The sequence below is a fragment of the Euphorbia lathyris genome, chromosome 1 (assembly GCF_963576675.1).
Source record: "Euphorbia lathyris chromosome 1, ddEupLath1.1, whole genome shotgun sequence".
Lineage (NCBI taxonomy): Eukaryota > Viridiplantae > Streptophyta > Magnoliopsida > Malpighiales > Euphorbiaceae > Euphorbia > Euphorbia lathyris.
This window is the reverse complement of record NC_088910.1, coordinates 136,361,548-136,379,368: the sequence shown is the minus strand read 5'-3', so window position 1 is coordinate 136,379,368 and position 17,821 is coordinate 136,361,548. Positions and strand designations below refer to the sequence as shown.

General features: G+C 47.0%; 49 non-coding genes across 49 annotated transcripts; all 49 read right to left on the bottom strand.

Moving 5' to 3' along the window:
- Window positions 1-247: 247 nt before the first annotated feature.
- LOC136212215 (5S ribosomal RNA) lies at window positions 248-366 on the bottom strand. Its single transcript, XR_010679383.1, has one exon. It is a non-coding gene; the product is annotated as a 5S ribosomal RNA (ribosomal RNA).
- A 183-nt stretch (window positions 367-549) lies between these two features.
- Window positions 550-668, bottom strand: LOC136212446 (5S ribosomal RNA). The gene has a single exon (XR_010679603.1). It is a non-coding gene; the product is annotated as a 5S ribosomal RNA (ribosomal RNA).
- A 259-nt stretch (window positions 669-927) lies between these two features.
- On the bottom strand, window positions 928-1,046 carry LOC136211453 (5S ribosomal RNA). The gene has a single exon (XR_010678655.1). It is a non-coding gene; the product is annotated as a 5S ribosomal RNA (ribosomal RNA).
- A 258-nt stretch (window positions 1,047-1,304) lies between these two features.
- LOC136213533 (5S ribosomal RNA) lies at window positions 1,305-1,423 on the bottom strand. The gene has a single exon (XR_010680638.1). It is a non-coding gene; the product is annotated as a 5S ribosomal RNA (ribosomal RNA).
- A 183-nt stretch (window positions 1,424-1,606) lies between these two features.
- LOC136212445 (5S ribosomal RNA) lies at window positions 1,607-1,725 on the bottom strand. Its single transcript, XR_010679602.1, has one exon. It is a non-coding gene; the product is annotated as a 5S ribosomal RNA (ribosomal RNA).
- Window positions 1,726-1,984: 259 nt separating this feature from the next.
- On the bottom strand, window positions 1,985-2,103 carry LOC136211451 (5S ribosomal RNA). The gene has a single exon (XR_010678653.1). It is a non-coding gene; the product is annotated as a 5S ribosomal RNA (ribosomal RNA).
- Window positions 2,104-2,361: 258 nt separating this feature from the next.
- Window positions 2,362-2,480, bottom strand: LOC136215341 (5S ribosomal RNA). The gene has a single exon (XR_010682382.1). It is a non-coding gene; the product is annotated as a 5S ribosomal RNA (ribosomal RNA).
- Window positions 2,481-2,739: 259 nt separating this feature from the next.
- LOC136213735 (5S ribosomal RNA) lies at window positions 2,740-2,858 on the bottom strand. The gene has a single exon (XR_010680840.1). It is a non-coding gene; the product is annotated as a 5S ribosomal RNA (ribosomal RNA).
- Window positions 2,859-3,119: 261 nt separating this feature from the next.
- LOC136214094 (5S ribosomal RNA) lies at window positions 3,120-3,238 on the bottom strand. Its single transcript, XR_010681191.1, has one exon. It is a non-coding gene; the product is annotated as a 5S ribosomal RNA (ribosomal RNA).
- Window positions 3,239-3,420: 182 nt separating this feature from the next.
- Window positions 3,421-3,539, bottom strand: LOC136212444 (5S ribosomal RNA). The gene has a single exon (XR_010679601.1). It is a non-coding gene; the product is annotated as a 5S ribosomal RNA (ribosomal RNA).
- A 259-nt stretch (window positions 3,540-3,798) lies between these two features.
- LOC136211450 (5S ribosomal RNA) lies at window positions 3,799-3,917 on the bottom strand. The gene has a single exon (XR_010678652.1). It is a non-coding gene; the product is annotated as a 5S ribosomal RNA (ribosomal RNA).
- Window positions 3,918-4,176: 259 nt separating this feature from the next.
- LOC136213385 (5S ribosomal RNA) lies at window positions 4,177-4,295 on the bottom strand. Its single transcript, XR_010680500.1, has one exon. It is a non-coding gene; the product is annotated as a 5S ribosomal RNA (ribosomal RNA).
- Window positions 4,296-4,554: 259 nt separating this feature from the next.
- LOC136213555 (5S ribosomal RNA) lies at window positions 4,555-4,673 on the bottom strand. Its single transcript, XR_010680659.1, has one exon. It is a non-coding gene; the product is annotated as a 5S ribosomal RNA (ribosomal RNA).
- Window positions 4,674-4,934: 261 nt separating this feature from the next.
- On the bottom strand, window positions 4,935-5,053 carry LOC136215045 (5S ribosomal RNA). The gene has a single exon (XR_010682100.1). It is a non-coding gene; the product is annotated as a 5S ribosomal RNA (ribosomal RNA).
- A 182-nt stretch (window positions 5,054-5,235) lies between these two features.
- LOC136214020 (5S ribosomal RNA) lies at window positions 5,236-5,354 on the bottom strand. Its single transcript, XR_010681118.1, has one exon. It is a non-coding gene; the product is annotated as a 5S ribosomal RNA (ribosomal RNA).
- Window positions 5,355-5,614: 260 nt separating this feature from the next.
- On the bottom strand, window positions 5,615-5,733 carry LOC136211731 (5S ribosomal RNA). Its single transcript, XR_010678922.1, has one exon. It is a non-coding gene; the product is annotated as a 5S ribosomal RNA (ribosomal RNA).
- Window positions 5,734-5,993: 260 nt separating this feature from the next.
- Window positions 5,994-6,112, bottom strand: LOC136213384 (5S ribosomal RNA). The gene has a single exon (XR_010680499.1). It is a non-coding gene; the product is annotated as a 5S ribosomal RNA (ribosomal RNA).
- A 259-nt stretch (window positions 6,113-6,371) lies between these two features.
- On the bottom strand, window positions 6,372-6,490 carry LOC136213554 (5S ribosomal RNA). The gene has a single exon (XR_010680658.1). It is a non-coding gene; the product is annotated as a 5S ribosomal RNA (ribosomal RNA).
- A 260-nt stretch (window positions 6,491-6,750) lies between these two features.
- LOC136214879 (5S ribosomal RNA) lies at window positions 6,751-6,869 on the bottom strand. Its single transcript, XR_010681945.1, has one exon. It is a non-coding gene; the product is annotated as a 5S ribosomal RNA (ribosomal RNA).
- A 182-nt stretch (window positions 6,870-7,051) lies between these two features.
- On the bottom strand, window positions 7,052-7,170 carry LOC136213360 (5S ribosomal RNA). Its single transcript, XR_010680476.1, has one exon. It is a non-coding gene; the product is annotated as a 5S ribosomal RNA (ribosomal RNA).
- Window positions 7,171-7,429: 259 nt separating this feature from the next.
- Window positions 7,430-7,548, bottom strand: LOC136212214 (5S ribosomal RNA). The gene has a single exon (XR_010679382.1). It is a non-coding gene; the product is annotated as a 5S ribosomal RNA (ribosomal RNA).
- Window positions 7,549-7,807: 259 nt separating this feature from the next.
- LOC136211448 (5S ribosomal RNA) lies at window positions 7,808-7,926 on the bottom strand. The gene has a single exon (XR_010678651.1). It is a non-coding gene; the product is annotated as a 5S ribosomal RNA (ribosomal RNA).
- Window positions 7,927-8,186: 260 nt separating this feature from the next.
- Window positions 8,187-8,305, bottom strand: LOC136212213 (5S ribosomal RNA). The gene has a single exon (XR_010679381.1). It is a non-coding gene; the product is annotated as a 5S ribosomal RNA (ribosomal RNA).
- A 183-nt stretch (window positions 8,306-8,488) lies between these two features.
- On the bottom strand, window positions 8,489-8,607 carry LOC136211447 (5S ribosomal RNA). The gene has a single exon (XR_010678650.1). It is a non-coding gene; the product is annotated as a 5S ribosomal RNA (ribosomal RNA).
- Window positions 8,608-8,790: 183 nt separating this feature from the next.
- Window positions 8,791-8,909, bottom strand: LOC136212212 (5S ribosomal RNA). The gene has a single exon (XR_010679380.1). It is a non-coding gene; the product is annotated as a 5S ribosomal RNA (ribosomal RNA).
- A 183-nt stretch (window positions 8,910-9,092) lies between these two features.
- On the bottom strand, window positions 9,093-9,211 carry LOC136211446 (5S ribosomal RNA). The gene has a single exon (XR_010678649.1). It is a non-coding gene; the product is annotated as a 5S ribosomal RNA (ribosomal RNA).
- A 260-nt stretch (window positions 9,212-9,471) lies between these two features.
- Window positions 9,472-9,590, bottom strand: LOC136214093 (5S ribosomal RNA). The gene has a single exon (XR_010681190.1). It is a non-coding gene; the product is annotated as a 5S ribosomal RNA (ribosomal RNA).
- A 182-nt stretch (window positions 9,591-9,772) lies between these two features.
- On the bottom strand, window positions 9,773-9,891 carry LOC136212443 (5S ribosomal RNA). The gene has a single exon (XR_010679600.1). It is a non-coding gene; the product is annotated as a 5S ribosomal RNA (ribosomal RNA).
- A 259-nt stretch (window positions 9,892-10,150) lies between these two features.
- Window positions 10,151-10,269, bottom strand: LOC136212211 (5S ribosomal RNA). Its single transcript, XR_010679379.1, has one exon. It is a non-coding gene; the product is annotated as a 5S ribosomal RNA (ribosomal RNA).
- Window positions 10,270-10,528: 259 nt separating this feature from the next.
- LOC136215188 (5S ribosomal RNA) lies at window positions 10,529-10,647 on the bottom strand. Its single transcript, XR_010682235.1, has one exon. It is a non-coding gene; the product is annotated as a 5S ribosomal RNA (ribosomal RNA).
- Window positions 10,648-10,907: 260 nt separating this feature from the next.
- On the bottom strand, window positions 10,908-11,026 carry LOC136212209 (5S ribosomal RNA). Its single transcript, XR_010679377.1, has one exon. It is a non-coding gene; the product is annotated as a 5S ribosomal RNA (ribosomal RNA).
- Window positions 11,027-11,208: 182 nt separating this feature from the next.
- Window positions 11,209-11,327, bottom strand: LOC136212442 (5S ribosomal RNA). The gene has a single exon (XR_010679599.1). It is a non-coding gene; the product is annotated as a 5S ribosomal RNA (ribosomal RNA).
- A 260-nt stretch (window positions 11,328-11,587) lies between these two features.
- LOC136214453 (5S ribosomal RNA) lies at window positions 11,588-11,706 on the bottom strand. Its single transcript, XR_010681539.1, has one exon. It is a non-coding gene; the product is annotated as a 5S ribosomal RNA (ribosomal RNA).
- Window positions 11,707-12,042: 336 nt separating this feature from the next.
- On the bottom strand, window positions 12,043-12,161 carry LOC136212208 (5S ribosomal RNA). The gene has a single exon (XR_010679376.1). It is a non-coding gene; the product is annotated as a 5S ribosomal RNA (ribosomal RNA).
- A 182-nt stretch (window positions 12,162-12,343) lies between these two features.
- LOC136212441 (5S ribosomal RNA) lies at window positions 12,344-12,462 on the bottom strand. The gene has a single exon (XR_010679598.1). It is a non-coding gene; the product is annotated as a 5S ribosomal RNA (ribosomal RNA).
- A 260-nt stretch (window positions 12,463-12,722) lies between these two features.
- LOC136214452 (5S ribosomal RNA) lies at window positions 12,723-12,841 on the bottom strand. The gene has a single exon (XR_010681538.1). It is a non-coding gene; the product is annotated as a 5S ribosomal RNA (ribosomal RNA).
- Window positions 12,842-13,100: 259 nt separating this feature from the next.
- LOC136211444 (5S ribosomal RNA) lies at window positions 13,101-13,219 on the bottom strand. The gene has a single exon (XR_010678647.1). It is a non-coding gene; the product is annotated as a 5S ribosomal RNA (ribosomal RNA).
- Window positions 13,220-13,479: 260 nt separating this feature from the next.
- Window positions 13,480-13,598, bottom strand: LOC136212206 (5S ribosomal RNA). Its single transcript, XR_010679375.1, has one exon. It is a non-coding gene; the product is annotated as a 5S ribosomal RNA (ribosomal RNA).
- Window positions 13,599-13,781: 183 nt separating this feature from the next.
- On the bottom strand, window positions 13,782-13,900 carry LOC136211443 (5S ribosomal RNA). Its single transcript, XR_010678645.1, has one exon. It is a non-coding gene; the product is annotated as a 5S ribosomal RNA (ribosomal RNA).
- Window positions 13,901-14,160: 260 nt separating this feature from the next.
- On the bottom strand, window positions 14,161-14,279 carry LOC136212344 (5S ribosomal RNA). The gene has a single exon (XR_010679506.1). It is a non-coding gene; the product is annotated as a 5S ribosomal RNA (ribosomal RNA).
- A 258-nt stretch (window positions 14,280-14,537) lies between these two features.
- LOC136213382 (5S ribosomal RNA) lies at window positions 14,538-14,656 on the bottom strand. Its single transcript, XR_010680497.1, has one exon. It is a non-coding gene; the product is annotated as a 5S ribosomal RNA (ribosomal RNA).
- Window positions 14,657-14,838: 182 nt separating this feature from the next.
- On the bottom strand, window positions 14,839-14,957 carry LOC136214186 (5S ribosomal RNA). The gene has a single exon (XR_010681283.1). It is a non-coding gene; the product is annotated as a 5S ribosomal RNA (ribosomal RNA).
- Window positions 14,958-15,217: 260 nt separating this feature from the next.
- Window positions 15,218-15,336, bottom strand: LOC136213956 (5S ribosomal RNA). Its single transcript, XR_010681056.1, has one exon. It is a non-coding gene; the product is annotated as a 5S ribosomal RNA (ribosomal RNA).
- Window positions 15,337-15,595: 259 nt separating this feature from the next.
- On the bottom strand, window positions 15,596-15,714 carry LOC136212949 (5S ribosomal RNA). The gene has a single exon (XR_010680087.1). It is a non-coding gene; the product is annotated as a 5S ribosomal RNA (ribosomal RNA).
- A 269-nt stretch (window positions 15,715-15,983) lies between these two features.
- LOC136212948 (5S ribosomal RNA) lies at window positions 15,984-16,102 on the bottom strand. The gene has a single exon (XR_010680086.1). It is a non-coding gene; the product is annotated as a 5S ribosomal RNA (ribosomal RNA).
- Window positions 16,103-16,362: 260 nt separating this feature from the next.
- Window positions 16,363-16,481, bottom strand: LOC136214123 (5S ribosomal RNA). The gene has a single exon (XR_010681220.1). It is a non-coding gene; the product is annotated as a 5S ribosomal RNA (ribosomal RNA).
- Window positions 16,482-16,740: 259 nt separating this feature from the next.
- On the bottom strand, window positions 16,741-16,859 carry LOC136211945 (5S ribosomal RNA). The gene has a single exon (XR_010679128.1). It is a non-coding gene; the product is annotated as a 5S ribosomal RNA (ribosomal RNA).
- A 258-nt stretch (window positions 16,860-17,117) lies between these two features.
- LOC136214311 (5S ribosomal RNA) lies at window positions 17,118-17,236 on the bottom strand. Its single transcript, XR_010681403.1, has one exon. It is a non-coding gene; the product is annotated as a 5S ribosomal RNA (ribosomal RNA).
- Window positions 17,237-17,495: 259 nt separating this feature from the next.
- LOC136214024 (5S ribosomal RNA) lies at window positions 17,496-17,614 on the bottom strand. Its single transcript, XR_010681122.1, has one exon. It is a non-coding gene; the product is annotated as a 5S ribosomal RNA (ribosomal RNA).
- Between the last annotated feature and the right edge of the window lie 207 nt (window positions 17,615-17,821).

Sequence of the window (17,821 nt, the reverse complement as noted above, 5' to 3'; positions counted from 1 at the left end):
CAAAAACTAAGCATATATTCCATACTGGGCGCCCCTTTCTCCCGTATGCTCATCCTTCACGTGCATGCACAAGCCCCCGGACCCCAAACACTGACCCCCGCCTCGAAAACGTGCACGCCATGGTGAAAAAAAAATTAAATAATTAAAAAATGCACGTTGCAAAAAAGTTTGGCCCGCCACGAAAACGTGCACGCCATGGTGAAAAAAAAATTAAATAATTAAAAAATGCACGTTGCAAAAAAGTTTGGGGGTGCAACACGAGGACTTCCCAAGAGGTCACCCATCTTAGTACTACTCTCGCCCAAGCACGTTTGACTTCGGAGTTCTGATGGGATCCGGTGCATTAGTGCTGGTATGATCGCACCCGTCATCCCATGCAAAAACTAAGCATATATTCCATACTGGGCGCCCCTTTCTCCCGTATGCTCATCCTTCACGTGCATGCACAAGCCCCCGGACCCCAAACACTGACCCCCGCCTCGAAAACGTGCACGCCATGGTGAAAAAAAAAATTAAATAATTAAAAAATGCACGTTGCAAAAAATTTTGGGGGTGCAACACGAGGACTTCCCAAGAGGTCACCCATCTTAGTACTACTCTCGCCCAAACACGTTTAACTTCGGAGTTCTGATGGGATCCGGTGCATTAGTGCTGGTATGATCGCACCCGTCATCCCATGCAAAAACTAAGCATATATTCCATACTGGGCGCCCCTTTCTCTCGTATGCTCATCCTTCAAGTGCATGCACAAGCCCCCGGACCCCAAACACCGACCCCCGCCTCGAAAACGTGCACGCCATGGTGAAAAAAAAATTAAATAATTAAAAAATGCACGTTGCAAAAAAGTTTGGGCCCGCCTCGAAAACTCGCACGCCATGGTGAAAAAAAAATTAAATAATTAAAAAATGCACGTTGCAAAAAAGTTTGGGGGTGCAACACGAGGACTTCCCAAGAGGTCACCCATCTTAGTACTACTCTCGCCCAAGCACGTTTAACTTCGGAGTTCTGATGGGATCCGGTGCATTAGTGCTGGTATGATCGCACCCGTCATCCCATGCAAAAACTAAGCATATATTCCATACTGGGCGCCCCTTTCTCCCGTATGCTCATCCTTCACGTGCATGCACAAGCCCCCGGACCCCAAACACTGACCCCCGCCTCGAAAACGTGCACGCCATGGTGAAAAAAAAATTAAATAATTAAAAAATGCACGTTGCAAAAAAGTTTGGCCCGCCACGAAAACGTGCACGCCATGGTGAAAAAAAAATTAAATAATTAAAAAATGCACGTTGCAAAAAAGTTTGGGGGTGCAACACGAGGACTTCCCAAGAGGTCACCCATCTTAGTACTACTCTCGCCCAAGCACGTTTGACTTCGGAGTTCTGATGGGATCCGGTGCATTAATGCTGGTATGATCGCACCCGTCATCCCATGCAAAAACTAAGCATATATTCCATACTGGGCGCCCCTTTCTCCCGTATGCTCATCCTTCACGTGCATGCACAAGCCCCCGGACCCCAAACACTGACCCCCGCCTCGAAAACGTGCACGCCATGGTGAAAAAAAAAATTAAATAATTAAAAAATGCACGTTGCAAAAAATTTTGGGGGTGCAACACGAGGACTTCCCAAGAGGTCACCCATCTTAGTACTACTCTCGCCCAAACACGTTTAACTTCGGAGTTCTGATGGGATCCGGTGCATTAGTGCTGGTATGATCGCACCCGTCATCCCATGCAAAAACTAAGCATATATTCCATACTGGGCGCCCCTTTCTCTCGTATGCTCATCCTTCACGTGCATGCACAAGCCCCCGGACCCCAAACACCGACCCCCGCCTCGAAAACGTGCACGCCATGGTGAAAAAAAAATTAAATAATTAAAAAATGCACGTTGCAAAAAAGTTTGGGCCCGCCTCGAAAACTCGCACGCAATGGTGAAAAAAAAATTAAATAATTAAAAAATGCACGTTGCAAAAAAGTTTGGGGGTGCAACACGAGGACTTCCCAAGAGGTCACCCATCTTAGTACTACTCTCGCCCAAGCACGTTTAACTTCGGAGTTCTGATGGGATCCGGTGCATTAGTGCTGGTATGATCGCACCCGTCATCCCATGCAAAAACTAAGCATATATTCCTTACTGGGCGCCCCTTTCTCCCGTATGCTCATCCTTCACGTGCATGCACAAGCCCCCGGACCCCAAACACTGACCCCCGCCTCGAAAACGTGCACGCCATGGTGAAAAAAAAATTAAATAATTAAAAAATGCACGTTGCAAAAAAGTTTGGGCCCGCCTCGAAAACGTGCACGCCATGGCAAAAAAAAATTAAATAATTAAAAAATGCACGTTGCAAAAAAGTTTGGGGGTGCAACACGAGGACTTCCCAAGAGGTCACCCATCTTAGTACTACTCTAGTCCAAGCATGTTTAACTTCGGAGTTCTGATGGGATCCGGTGCATTAGTGCTGGTATGATCGCACCCGTCATCCCATGCAAAAACTAAGCATATATTCCATACTGGGCGCCCCTTTCTCCCATATGCTCATCCTTCACGTGCATGCACAAGCCCCCAGACCCCAAACACTGACCCTCGCCTCGAAAACGTGCACGCCATGGTGAAAAAAAAATTAAATAATTAAAAAATGCACGTTGCAAAAAAGTTTAGGCCCGCCTCGAAAACGTGCACGCCATGGTGAAAAAAAAATTAAATAATTAAAAAATCCACGTTGCAAAAAAGTTTGGGGGGGCAACACGAGGACTTCCCAAGAGGTCACCCATCTTAGTACTACTCTCGCCCAAGCACGTTTAGCTTCGGAGTTCTGATGGGATCCGGTGCATTAGTGCTGGTATGATTGCACCCGTCATCCCATGCAAAAACTAAGCATATATTCCATACTGGGCGCCCCTTTCTCCCGTATGCTCATCCTTCACGTGCATGCATAAGCCCCCGGACCCCAAACACAGACCCCCGCCTCGAAAACGTGCACGCCATGGTGAAAAAAAAAATTAAATAATTAAAAAATGCACGTTGCAAAAAAGTTTGTGCCCGCCTCGAAAACGTGCACGCCATGGTGAAAAAAAAAATTAAATAATTAAAAAATGCACGTTGCAAAAAAGTTTGGGGTTGCAACACGAGGACTTCCTAAGAGGTCACCCATCTTAGTACTACTCTCGCCCAAGCACGTTTAACTTCGGAGTTCTGATGGGATCCGGTGCATTAGTGCTGGTATGATCGCACCCGTCATCCCATGCAAAAACTAAGCATATATTCCATACTGGGCGCCCCTTTCTCTCGTATGCTCATCCTTCACGTGCATGCACAAGCCCCCGGACCCCAAACACCGACCCCCGCCTCGAAAACGTGCACGCCATGGTGAAAAAAAAATTAAATAATTAAAAAATGCACGTCGCAAAAAAGTTTGGGGGTGCAACACGAGGACTTCCCAAGAGGTCACCCATCTTAGTACTACTCTCGCCCAAACACGTTTAACTTCGGAGTTCTGATGGGATCCGGTGCATTAGTGCTGGTATGATCGCACCCGTCATCCCATGCAAAAACTAAGCATATATTCCATACTGGGCGCCCCTTTCTCTCGTATGCTCATCCTTCACGTGCATGCACAAGCCCCCGGACCCCAAACACCGACCCCCGCCTCGAAAACGTGCACGCCATGGTGAAAAAAAAATTAAATAATTAAAAAATGCACGTTGCAAAAAAGTTTGGGCCCGCCTCGAAAACTCGCACGCCATGGTGAAAAAAAAATTAAATAATTAAAAAATGCACGTTGCAAAAAAGTTTGGGGGTGCAACACGAGGACTTCCCAAGAGGTCACCCATCTTAGTACTACTCTCGCCCAAGCACGTTTAACTTCGGAGTTCTGATGGGATCCGGTGCATTAGTGCTGGTATGATCGCACCCGTCATCCCATGCAAAAACTAAGCATATATTCCTTACTGGGCGCCCCTTTCTCCCGTATGCTCATCCTTCACGTGCATGCACAAGCCCCCGGACCCCAAACACTGACCCCCGCCTCGAAAACGTGCACGCCATGGTGAAAAAAAAAATTAAATAATTAAAAAATGCACGTTGCAAAAAAGTTTGGGCCCGCCTCGAAAACGTGCACGCCATGGTAAAAAAAAATTAAATAATTAAAAAATGCACGTTGCAAAAAAGTTTGGGGGTGCAACACGAGGACTTCCCAAGAGGTCACCCATCTTAGTACTACTCTCGCCCAAGCATGTTTAACTTCGGAGTTCTGATGGGATCCGGTGCATTAGTGCTGGTATGATCGCACCCGTCATCCCATGCAAAAACTAAGCATATATTCCATACTGGGCGCCCCTTTCTCCCATATGCTCATCCTTCACGTGCATGCACAAGCCCCCAGACCCCAAACACTGACCCTCGCCTCGAAAACGTGCACGCCATGGTGAAAAAAAAATTAAATAATTAAAAAATACACGTTGCAAAAAAGTTTGGGCCCGCCTCGAAAACGTGCACGCCATGGTGAAAAAAAAATTAAATAATTAAAAAATCCACGTTGCAAAAAAGTTTGGGGGGGCAACACGAGGACTTCCCAAGAGGTCACCCATCTTAGTACTACTCTCGCCCAAGCACGTTTAGCTTCGGAGTTCTGATGGGATCCGGTGCATTAGTGCTGGTATGATCGCACCCGTCATCCCATGCAAAAACTAAGCATATATTCCATACTGGGCGCCCCTTTCTCCCGTATGCTCATCCTTCACGTGCATGCATAAGCCCCCGGACCCCAAACACAGACCCCCGCCTCGAAAACGTGCACGCCATGGTGAAAAAAAAAATTAAATAATTAAAAAATGCACGTTGCAAAAAAGTTTGTGCCCGCCTCGAAAACGTGCACGCCATGGTGAAAAAAAAAATTAAATAATTAAAAAATGCACGTTGCAAAAAAGTTTGGGGTTGCAACACGAGGACTTCCTAAGAGGTCAACCATCTTAGTACTACTCTCGCCCAAGCACGTTTAACTTCGGAGTTCTGATGGGATCCGGTGCATTAGTGCTGGTATGATCGCACCCGTCATCCCATGCAAAAACTAAGCATATATTCCATACTGGGCGCCCCTTTCTCTCGTATGCTCATCCTTCACGTGCATGCACAAGCCCCCGGACCCCAAACACCGACCCCCGCCTCGAAAACGTGCACGCCATGGTGAAAAAAAAATTAAATAATTAAAAAATGCACGTTGCAAAAAAGTTTGGGGGTGCAACACGAGGACTTCCCAAGAGGTCACCCATCTTAGTACTACTCTCGCCCAAACACGTTTGACTTCGGAGTTCTGATGGGATCCGGTGCATTAGTGCTGGTATGATCGCACCCGTCATCCCATGCAAAAACTAAGCATATATTCCATACTGGGCGCCCCTTTCTCTCGTATGCTCATCCTTCACGTGCATGCACAAGCCCCCGGACCCCAAACACCGACCCCCGCCTCGAAAACGTGCACGCCATGGTGAAAAAAAAATTAAATAATTAAAAAATGCACGTTGCAAAAAAGTTTGGGCCCGCCTCGAAAACTCGCACGCCATGGTGAAAAAAAAAATTAAATAATTAAAAAATGCACGTTGCAAAAAAGTTTGGGGGTGCAACACGAGGACTTCCCAAGAGGTCACCCATCTTAGTACTACTCTCGCCCAGGCACGTTTAACTTCGGAGTTCTGATGGGATCCGGTGCATTAGTGCTGGTATGATCGCACCCGTCATCCCATGCAAAAACTAAGCATATATTCCTTACTGGGCGCCCCTTTCTCCCGTATGCTCATCCTTCACGTGCATGCACAAGCCCCCGGACCCCAAACACTGACCCCCGCCTCGAAAACGTGCACGCCATGGTGAAAAAAAAAATTAAATAATTAAAAAATGCACGTTGCAAAAAAGTTTGGGCCCGCCTCGAAAACGTGCACGCCATGGTGAAAAAAAAATTAAATAATTAAAAAATGCACGTTGCAAAAAAGTTTGGGGGTGCAACACGAGGACTTCCCAAGAGGTCACCCATCTTAGTACTACTCTCGCCCAAGCATGTTTAACTTCGGAGTTCTGATGGGATCCGGTGCATTAGTGCTGGTATGATCGCACCCGTCATCCCATGCAAAAACTAAGCATATATTCCATACTGGGCGCCCCTTTCTCCCATATGCTCATCCTTCACGTGCATGCACAAGCCCCCAGACCCCAAACACTGACCCTCGCCTCGAAAACGTGCACGCCATGGTGAAAAAAAAATTAAATAATTAAAAAATGCACGTTGCAAAAAAGTTTGGGCCCGCCTCGAAAACGTGCACGCCATGGTGAAAAAAAAATTAAATAATTAAAAAATCCACGTTGCAAAAAAGTTTGGGGGGGCAACACGAGGACTTCCCAAGAGGTCACCCATCTTAGTACTACTCTCGCCCAAGCACGTTTAGCTTCGGAGTTCTGATGGGATCCGGTGCATTAGTGCTGGTATGATCGCACCCGTCATCCCATGCAAAAACTAAGCATATATTCCATACTGGGCGCCCCTTTCTCCCGTATGCTCATCCTTCACGTGCATGCATAAGCCCCCGGACCCCAAACACAGACCCCCGCCTCGAAAACGTGCACGCCATGGTGAAAAAAAAAATTAAATAATTAAAAAATGCACGTTGCAAAAAAGTTTGTGCCCGCCTCGAAAACGTGCACGCCATGGTGAAAAAAAAATTAAATAATTAAAAAATGCACGTTGCAAAAAAGTTTGGGGTTGCAACACGAGGACTTCCTAAGAGGTCACCCATCTTAGTACTACTCTCGCCCAAGCACGTTTAACTTCGGAGTTCTGATGGGATCCGGTGCATTAGTGCTAGTATGATCGCACCCGTCATCCCATGCAAAAACTAAGCATATATTCCATACTGGGCGCCCCTTTCTCTCGTATGCTCATCCTTCACGTGCATGCACAAGCCCCCGGACCCCAAACACCGACCCCCGCCTCGAAAACGTGCACGCCATGGTGAAAAAAAAATTAAATAATTAAAAAATGCACGTTGCAAAAAAGTTTGGGGGTGCAACACGAGGACTTCCCAAGAGGTCACCCATCTTAGTACTACTCTCGCCCAGACACGTTTAACTTCGGAGTTCTGATGGGATCCGGTGCATTAGTGCTGGTATGATCGCACCCGTCATCCCATGCAAAAACTAAGCATATATTCCATACTGGGCGCCCCTTTCTCTCGTATGCTCATCCTTCACGTGCATGCACAAGCCCCCGGACCCCAAACACCGACCCCCGCCTCGAAAACGTGCACGCCATGGTGAAAAAAAAATTAAATAATTAAAAAATGCACGTTGCAAAAAAGTTTGGGCCCGCCTCGAAAACTCGCACGCCATGGTGAAAAAAAAATTAAATAATTAAAAAATGCACGTTGCAAAAAAGTTTGGGGGTGCAACACGAGGACTTCCCAAGAGGTCACCCATCTTAGTACTACTCTCGCCCAAGCACGTTTGACTTCGGAGTTCTGATGGGATCCGGTGCATTAGTGCTGGTATGATCGCACCCGTCATCCCATGCAAAACCTAAGCATATATTCCATACTGGGCGCCCCTTTCTCCCGTATGCTCATCCTTCACGTGCATGCACAAGCCCCCGGACCCCAAACACTGACCCCTGCCTCGAAAACGTGCACGCCATGGTGAAAAAAAAATTAAATAATTAAAAAATGAACGTTGCAAAAAAGTTTGGGCCCGCCTCGAAAACGTGCAGGCCATGGTGAAAAAAAAATTAAATAATTAAAAAATGCACGTTGCAAAAAAGTTTGGGGGTGCAACACGAGGACTTCCCAAGAGGTCACCCATCTTAGTACTACTCTCGCCCAAGCACGTTTAACTTCGGAGTTCTGATGGGATCCGGTGCATTAGTGCTGGTATGATCGCACCCGTCATCCCATGCAAAAACTAAGCATATATTTCATACTGGGCGCCCCTTTCTCCCGTATGCTCATCCTTCACGTGCATGCACAAGCCCCCGGACCCCAAACACTGACCCCCGCCTCGAAAACGTGCACGCCATGGTGAAAAAAAAAATTAAATAATTAAAAAATGCACGTTGCAAAAAAGTTTGGGCCCGCCTCGAAAACGTGCACGCCATGGTGAAAAAAAAATTAAATAATTAAAAAATGCACGTTGCAAAAAAGTTTGGGGGTGCAACACGAGGACTTCCCAAGAGGTCACCCATCTTAGTACTACTCTCGCCCAAGCACGTTTGACTTCGGAGTTCTGATGGGATCCGGTGCATTAGTGCTGGTATGATCGCACCCGTCATCCCATGCAAAACCTAAGCATATATTCCATACTGGGCGCCCCTTTCTCCCGTATGCTCATCCTTCACGTGCATGCACAAGCCCCCGGACCCCAAACACTGACCCCCGCCTCGTAAACGTGCACGCCATGGTGAAAAAAAAAATTAAATAATTAAAAAATGCACGTTGCAAAGAAGTTTGGGGGTGCAACACGAGGACTTCCCAAGAGGTCACCCATCTTAGTACTACTCTCGCCCAAGCACGTTTAACTTCGGAGTTCTGATGGGATCCGGTGCATTAGTGCTGGTATGATCGCACCCGTCATCCCATGCAAAAACTAAGCATATATTCCATAATGGGCGCCCCTTTCTCCCGTATGCTCATCCTTCACGTGCATGCACAAGCCCCCGGACCCCAAACACTGACCCCCGCCTCGAAAACGTGCACGCCATGGTGAAAAAAAAAATTAAATAATTAAAAAATGCACGTTGCAAAAAAGTTTGGGGGTGCAACACGAGGACTTCCCAAGAGGTCACCCATCTTAGTACTACTCTCGCCCAAGCACGTTTGACTTCGGAGTTCTGATGGGATCCGGTGCATTAGTGCTGGTATGATCGCACCCGTCATCCCATGCAAAACCTAAGCATATATTCCATACTGGGCGCCCCTTTCTCCCGTATGCTCATCCTTCACGTGCATGCACAAGCCCCCGGACCCCAAACACTGACCCCCGCCTCGTAAACGTGCACGCCATGGTGAAAAAAAAAATTAAATAATTAAAAAATGCACGTTGCAAAGAAGTTTGGGGGTGCAACACGAGGACTTCCCAAGAGGTCACCCATCTTAGTACTACTCTCGCCCAAGCACGTTTAACTTCGGAGTTCTGATGGGATCCGGTGCATTAGTGCTGGTATGATCGCACCCGTCATCCCATGCAAAAACTAAGCATATATTCCATACTGGGCGCCCCTTTCTCCCGTATGCTCATCCTTCACGTGCATGCATAAGCCCCCGGACCCCAAACACAGACCCCCGCCTCGAAAACGTGCACGCCATGGTGAAAAAAAAAATTAAATAATTAAAAAATGCACGTTGCAAAAAAGTTTGTGCCCGCCTCGAAAACGTGCACGCCATGGTGAAAAAAAAATTAAATAATTAAAAAATGCACGTTGCAAAAAAGTTTGGGGTTGCAACACGAGGACTTCCTAAGAGGTCACCCATCTTAGTACTACTCTCGCCCAAGCACGTTTAACTTCGGAGTTCTGATGGGATCCGGTGCATTAGTGCTGGTATGATCGCACCCGTCATCCCATGCAAAAACTAAGCATATATTCCATACTGGGCGCCCCTTTCTCTCGTATGCTCATCCTTCACGTGCATGCACAAGCCCCCGGACCCCAAACACCGACCCCCGCCTCGAAAACGTGCACGCCATGGTGAAAAAAAAATTAAATAATTAAAAAATGCACGTTGCAAAAAAGTTTGGGGGTGCAACACGAGGACTTCCCAAGAGGTCACCCATCTTAGTACTACTCTCGCCCAAACACGTTTAACTTCGGAGTTCTGATGGGATCCGGTGCATTAGTGCTGGTATGATCGCACCCGTCATCCCATGCAAAAACTAAGCATATATTCCATACTGGGCGCCCCTTTCTCTCGTATGCTCATCCTTCACGTGCATGCACAAGCCCCCGGACCCCAAACACCGACCCCCGCCTCGAAAACGTGCACGCCATGGTGAAAAAAAAATTAAATAATTAAAAAATGCACGTTGCAAAAAAGTTTGGGCCCGCCTCGAAAACTCGCACGCCATGGTGAAAAAAAAATTAAATAATTAAAAAATGCACGTTGCAAAAAAGTTTGGGGGTGCAACACGAGGACTTCCCAAGAGGTCACCCATCTTAGTACTACTCTCGCCCAAGCACGTTTGACTTCGGAGTTCTGATGGGATCCGGTGCATTAGTGCTGGTATGATCGCACCCGTCATCCCATGCAAAACCTAAGCATATATTCCATACTGGGCGCCCCTTTCTCCCGTATGCTCATCCTTCACGTGCATGCACAAGCCCCCGGACCCCAAACACTGACCCCTGCCTCGAAAACGTGCACGCCATGGTGAAAAAAAAATTAAATAATTAAAAAATGAACGTTGCAAAAAAGTTTGGGCCCGCCTCGAAAACGTGCAGGCCATGGTGAAAAAAAAATTAAATAATTAAAAAATGCACGTTGCAAAAAAGTTTGGGGGTGCAACACGAGGACTTCCCAAGAGGTCACCCATCTTAGTACTACTCTCGCCCAAGCACGTTTAACTTTGTAGTTCTGATGGGATCCGGTGCATTAGTGCTGGTATGATCGCACCCGTCATCCCATGCAAAAACTAAGCATATATTTCATACTGGGCGCCCCTTTCTCCCGTATGCTCATCCTTCACGTGCATGCACAAGCCCCCGGACCCCAAACACTGACCCCCGCCTCGAAAACGTGCACGCCATGGTGAAAAAAAAAATTAAATAATTAAAAAATGCACGTTGCAAAAAAGTTTGGGCCCGCCTCGAAAACGTGCACGCCATGGTGAAAAAAAAATTAAATAATTAAAAAATGCACGTTGCAAAAAAGTTTGGGGGTGCAACACGAGGACTTCCCAAGAGGTCACCCATCTTAGTACTACTCTCGCCCAAGCACGTTTGACTTCGGAGTTCTGATGGGATCCGGTGCATTAGTGCTGGTATGATCGCACCCGTCATCCCATGCAAAAACTAAGCATATATTCCATACTGGGCGCCCCTTTCTCTCGTATGCTCATCCTTCACGTGCATGCACAAGCCCCCGGACCCCAAACACCGACCCCCGCCTCGAAAACGTGCACGCCATGGTGAAAAAAAAATTAAATAATTAAAAAATGCACGTTGCAAAAAAGTTTGGGGGTGCAACACGAGGACTTCCCAAGAGGTCACCCATCTTAGTACTACTCTCGCCCAAACACGTTTAACTTCGGAGTTCTGATGGGATCCGGTGCATTAGTGCTGGTATGATCGCACCCGTCATCCCATGCAAAAACTAAGCATATATTCCATACTGGGCGCCCCTTTCTCTCGTATGCTCATCCTTCACGTGCATGCACAAGCCCCCGGACCCCAAACACCGACCCCCGCCTCGAAAACGTGCACGCCATGGTGAAAAAAAAATTCAAATAATTAAAAAATGCACGTTGAAAAAAAGTTTGGGCCCGCCTCGAAAACTCGCACGCCATGGTGAAAAAAAAATTAAATAATTAAAAAATGCACGTTGCAAAAAAGTTTGGGGGTGCAACACGAGGACTTCCCAAGAGGTCACCCATCTTAGTACTACTCTCGCCCAAGCACGTTTGACTTCGGAGTTCTGATGGGATCCGGTGCATTAGTGCTGGTATGATCGCACCGGTCATCCCATGCAAAACCTAAGCATATATTCCATACTGGGCGCCCCTTTCTCCCGTATGCTCATCCTTCACGTGCATGCACAAGCCCCCGGACCCCAAACACTGACCCCTGCCTCGAAAACGTGCACGCCATGGTGAAAAAAAAATTAAATAATTAAAAAATGAACGTTGCAAAAAAGTTTGGGCCCGCCTCGAAAACGTGCACGCCATGGTGAAAAAAAAATTAAATAATTAAAAAATGAACGTTGCAAAAAAGTTTGGGCCCGCCTCGAAAACGTGCACGCCATGGTGAAAAAAAAATTAAATAATTAAAAAATGCACGTTGCAAAAAAGTTTGGGGGTGCAACACGAGGACTTCCCAAGAGGTCACCCATCTTAGTACTACTCTCGCCCAAGCACGTTTGACTTCGGAGTTCTGATGGGATCCGGTGCATTAGTGCTGGTATGATCGCACCCGTCATCCCATGCAAAAACTAAGCATATATTCCATACTGGGCGCCCCTTTCTCTCGTATGCTCATCCTTCACGTGCATGCACAAGCCCCCGGACCCCAAACACCGACCCCCGCCTCGAAAACGTGCACGCCATGGTGAAAAAAAAATTAAATAATTAAAAAATGCACGTTGCAAAAAAGTTTGGGGGTGCAACACGAGGACTTCCCAAGAGGTCACCCATCTTAGTACTACTCTCGCCCAAACACGTTTAACTTCGGAGTTCTGATGGGATCCGGTGCATTAGTGCTGGTATGATCGCACCCGTCATCCCATGCAAAAACTAAGCATATATTCCATACTGGGCGCCCCTTTCTCTCGTATGCTCATCCTTCACGTGCATGCACAAGCCCCCGGACCCCAAACACCGACCCCCGCCTCGAAAACGTGCACGCCATGGTGAAAAAAAAATTCAAATAATTAAAAAATGCACGTTGCAAAAAAGTTTGGGCCCGCCTCGAAAACTCGCACGCCATGGTGAAAAAAAAATTAAATAATTAAAAAATGCACGTTGCAAAAAAGTTTGGGGGTGCAACACGAGGACTTCCCAAGAGGTCACCCATCTTAGTACTACTCTCGCCCAAGCACGTTTGACTTCGGAGTTCTGATGGGATCCGGTGCATTAGTGCTGGTATGATCGCACCGGTCATCCCATGCAAAACCTAAGCATATATTCCATACTGGGCGCCCCTTTCTCCCGTATGCTCATCCTTCACGTGCATGCACAAGCCCCCGGACCCCAAACACTGACCCCTGCCTCGAAAACGTGCACGCCATGGTGAAAAAAAAATTAAATAATTAAAAAATGAACGTTGCAAAAAAGTTTGGGCCCGCCTCGAAAACGTGCAGGCCATGGTGAAAAAAAAATTAAATAATTAAAAAATGCACGTTGCAAAAAAGTTTGGGGGTGCAACACGAGGACTTCCCAAGAGGTCACCCATCTTAGTACTACTCTCGCCCAAGCACGTTTAACTTCGGAGTTCTGATGGGATCCGGTGCATTAGTGCTGGTATGATCGCACCCGTCATCCCATGCAAAAACTAAGCATATATTTCATACTGGGCGCCCCTTTCTCCCGTATGCTCATCCTTCACGTGCATGCACAAGCCCCCGGACCCCAAACACTGACCCCCGCCTCGAAAACGTGCACGCCATGGTGAAAAAAAAAATTAAATAATTAAAAAATGCACGTTGCAAAAAAGTTTGGGCCCGCCTCGAAAACGTGCACGCCATGGTGAAAAAAAAATTAAATAATTAAAAAATGCACGTTGCAAAAAAGTTTGGGGGTGCAACACGAGGACTTCCCAAGAGGTCACCCATCTTAGTACTACTCTCGCCCAAGCACGTTTGACTTCGGAGTTCTGATGGGATCCGGTGCATTAGTGCTGGTATGATCGCACCCGTCATCCCATGCAAAACCTAAGCATATATTCCATACTGGGCGCCCCTTTCTCCCGTATGCTCATCCTTCACGTGCATGCACAAGCCCCCGGACCCCAAACACTGACCCCCGCCTCGTAAACGTGCACGCCATGGTGAAAAAAAAAATTAAATAATTAAAAAATGCACGTTGCAAAGAAGTTTGGGGGTGCAACACGAGGACTTCCCAAGAGGTCACCCATCTTAGTACTACTCTCGCCCAAGCACGTTTAACTTCGGAGTTCTGATGGGATCCGGTGCATTAGTGCTGGTATGATCGCACCCGTCATCCCATGCAAAAACTAAGCATATATTCCATACTGGGCGCCCCTTTCTCTCGTATGCTCATCCTTCACGTGCATGCACAAGCCCCCGGACCCCAAACACAGACCCCCGCCTCGAAAACGTGCACGCCATGGTGAAAAAAAAAATTAAATAATTAAAAAATGCACGTTGCAAAAAAGTTTGTGCCCGCCTCGAAAACGTGCACGCCATGGTGAAAAAAAAATTAAATAATTAAAAAATGCACGTTGCAAAAAAGTTTGGGGGTGCAACACGAGGACTTCCCAAGAGGTCACCCATCTTAGTACTACTCTCGCCCAAGCACGTTTAACTTCGGAGTTCTGATGGGATCCGGTGCATTAGTGCTAGTATGATCGCACCCGTCATCCCATGCAAAAACTAAGCATATATTCCATACTGGGCGCCCCTTTCTCCCGTATGCTCATCCTTCACGTGCATGCACAAGCCCCCGGACCCCAAACACTGACCCCCACCTCGAAAACGTGCACGCCATGGTGAAAAAAAAAATTAAATAATTAAAAAATGCACGTTGCAAAAAAGTTTGGGCCCGCCTCGAAAACGTGCACGCCATGGTAAAAAAAATTAAATAATTAAAAAATGCACGTTGCAAAAAAGTTTGGGGGTGCAACACGAGGACTTCCCAAGAGGTCACCCATCTTAGTACTACTCTCGCCCAAGCATGTTTAACTTCGGAGTTCTGATGGGATCCGGTGCATTAGTGCTGGTATGATCGCACCCGTCATCCCATGCAAAAACTAAGCATATATTCCATACTGGGCGCCCCTTTCTCCCATATGCTCATCCTTCACGTGCATGCACAAGCCCCCAGACCCCAAACACTGACCCCCGCCTCGAAAACGTGCACGCCATGGTGAAAAAAAAATTAAATAATTAAAAAATGCACGTTGCAAAAAAGTTTGGGGGTGCAACACGAGGACTTCCTAAGAGGTCACCCATCTTAGTACTACTCTCGCCCAAGCACGTTTATCTTCGGAGTTCTGATGGGATCCGGTGCATTAGTGCTGGTATGATCGCACCCGTCATCCCATGCAAAAACTAAGCATATATTCCATACTGGGCGCCCCTTTCTCCCGTATGCTCATCCTTCACGTGCATGCACAAGCCCCCGGACCCCAAACACTGACCCCCGCCTCGAAAACGTGCACGCCATGGTGAAAAAAAAAATTAAATAATTAAAAAATGCACGTTGCAAAAAACTTTGGGCCCGCCTCGAAAACGTGCACGCCATGGTGAAAAAAAAATTAAATAATTAAAAAATGCACGTTGCAAAAAAGTTTGGGGGTGCAACATGAGGACTTCCCAAGAGGTCACCCATCTTAGTACTACTCTCGCCCAAGCACGTTTAACTTCGGAGTTCTGATGGGATCCGGTGCATTAGTGCTGGTATGATCGCACCCGTCATCCCATGCAAAAACTAAGCATATATTCCATACTGGGCGCCCCTTTCTCCCGTATGCTCATCCTTCACGTGCATGCACAAGCCCCCGGACCCCAAACACTGACCCCCGCCTCGAAAACGTGCACGCCATGGTGAAAAAAAAATTAAATAATTAAAAAATACACGTTGCAAAAAAGTTTGGGCCCGCCTCGAAAACGTGCACGCCATGGTGAAAAACAAATTAAATAATTAAAAAATGCACGTTGCAAAAAAGTTTGGGGGTGCAACACGAGGACTTCCCAAGAGGTCACCCATCTTAGTACTACTCTCGCCCAAGCACGTTTATCTTCGGAGTTCTGATGGGATCCGGTGCATTAGTGCTGGTATGATCGCACCCGTCATCCCATGCAAAAACTAAGCATATATTCCATACTGGGCGCCCCTTTCTCCCGTATGCTCAACCTTCACGTGCATGCACAAGCCCCCGGACCTCAAACTTTGACCCCCGCCTCGAAAACGTGCACGCCATGGTGAAAAAAAAAATTAAATAATTAAAAAATGCACGTTGCAAAAAAGTTTGGGCCCGCCTCGAAAACGTGCACGCCATGCACGCCATGGTGAAAAAAAAATTAAATAATTAAAAAATGCACGTTGCAAAAAAGTTTGGGGGTGCAACACGAGGACTTCCCAAGAGGTCACCCATCTTAGTACTACTCTCGCCCAAGCACGTTTATCTTCGGAGTTCTGATGGGATCCGGTGCATTAGTGCTGGTATGATCGCACCCGTCATCCCATGCAAAAACTAAGCATATATTCCATACTGGGCGCCCCTTACTCCCGTATGCTCATCCTTCACGTGCATGCACAAGCCCCCGGACCCCAAACACTGACCCCCGCCTCGAAAACGTGCACGCCATGGTGAAAAAAAAAATTAAATAATTAAAAAATGCACGTTGCAAAAAAGTTTGGGCCCGCCTCGAAAACGTGCACGCCATGGTGAAAAAAAAATTAAATAATTAAAAAATGCACGTTGCAAAAAAGTTTGGGGGTGCAACACGAGGACTTCCCAAGAGGTCACCCATCTTAGTACTACTCTCGCCCAAGCACGTTTAACTTCGGGGTTCTGATGGGATCCGGTGCATTAGTGCTGGTATGATTGCACCCGTCATCAATGCAAAAACTAAGCATATATTCCATACTGGGCGCCCCTTTCTCCCGTATGCTCATCCTTCACGTGCATGCACAAGCCCCCGGACCCCAAACACTGACCCCCGCCTCGAAAACGTGCACGCCATGGTGAAAAAAAAAATTAAATAATTAAAAAATGCACGTTGCAAAAAAGTTTGGGCCCGCCTCGAAAACGTGCACGCCATGGTGAAAAAAAAATTAAATAATTAAAAAATGCACGTTGCAAAAAAGTTTGGGGGTGCAACACGAGGACTTCCCAAGAGGTCACCCATCTTAGTACTACTCTCGCCCAAGCACGCTTAACTTTGGAGTTCTGATGGGATCCGGTGCATTAGTGCTGGTATGATCGCACCCGTCATCCCATGCAAAAACTAAGCATATATTCCATACTGGGCGCCCCTTTCTCCCGTATGCTCATCCTTTACGTGCATGCACAAGCCCCCGGACCCCAAACACTGACCCCCGCCTCGAAAACGTGCACGCCATGGTGAAAAAAAAATTAAATAATTAAAAAATGCACGTTGCAAAAAAGTTTGGGCCTGCTCGAAAACGTGCACGCCATGGTGAAAAAAAAATTAAATAATTAAAAAATGCACGTTGCAAAAAAGTTTGGGGGTGCAACACGAGGACTTCCCAAGAGGTCACCCATCTTAGTACTACTCTCGCCCGAGCACGTTTAACTTCGGAGTTCTGATGGGATCCGGTGCATTAGTGTTGGTATGATCGCACCCGTCATCCCATGCAAAAACTAAGCATATATTCCACACTGGGCGCCCCTTTCTCCCGTATGCTCATCCTTCACGTGCATGCACAAGCCCCCGGACCCCAAACACTGACCCCCGCCTCGAAAACGTGCACGCCATGGTGAAAAAAAAATTAAATAATTAAAAAATGCACGTTGCAAAAAAGTTTGGGCCCGCCTCGAAAACGTGCACGCCATGGTGAAAAAAAAATTAAATAATTAAAAAATGCACGTTGCAAAAAAGTTTGGGGGTGCAACACGAGGACTTCCCAAGAGGTCACCCATCTTAGTACTACTCTCGCCCAAGCACGTTTAACTTCGGAGTTCTGATTGGATCCGGTGCATTAGTGCTGGTATGATTGCACCCGTTATCCCATGCAAAAACTAAGGATATATTCCATACTGGACGCCCCTTTCTCCCGTATGCTCATCCTTCACGTGCATGCACAAGCCCCCGGACCCCAAACACTGACCCCCGCCTCGAAAACGTGCACGCCATGGTGAAAAAAAAAATTAAATAATTAAAAAATGCACGTTGCAAAAAAGTTTGGGCCCGCCTCGAAAACGTGCACGC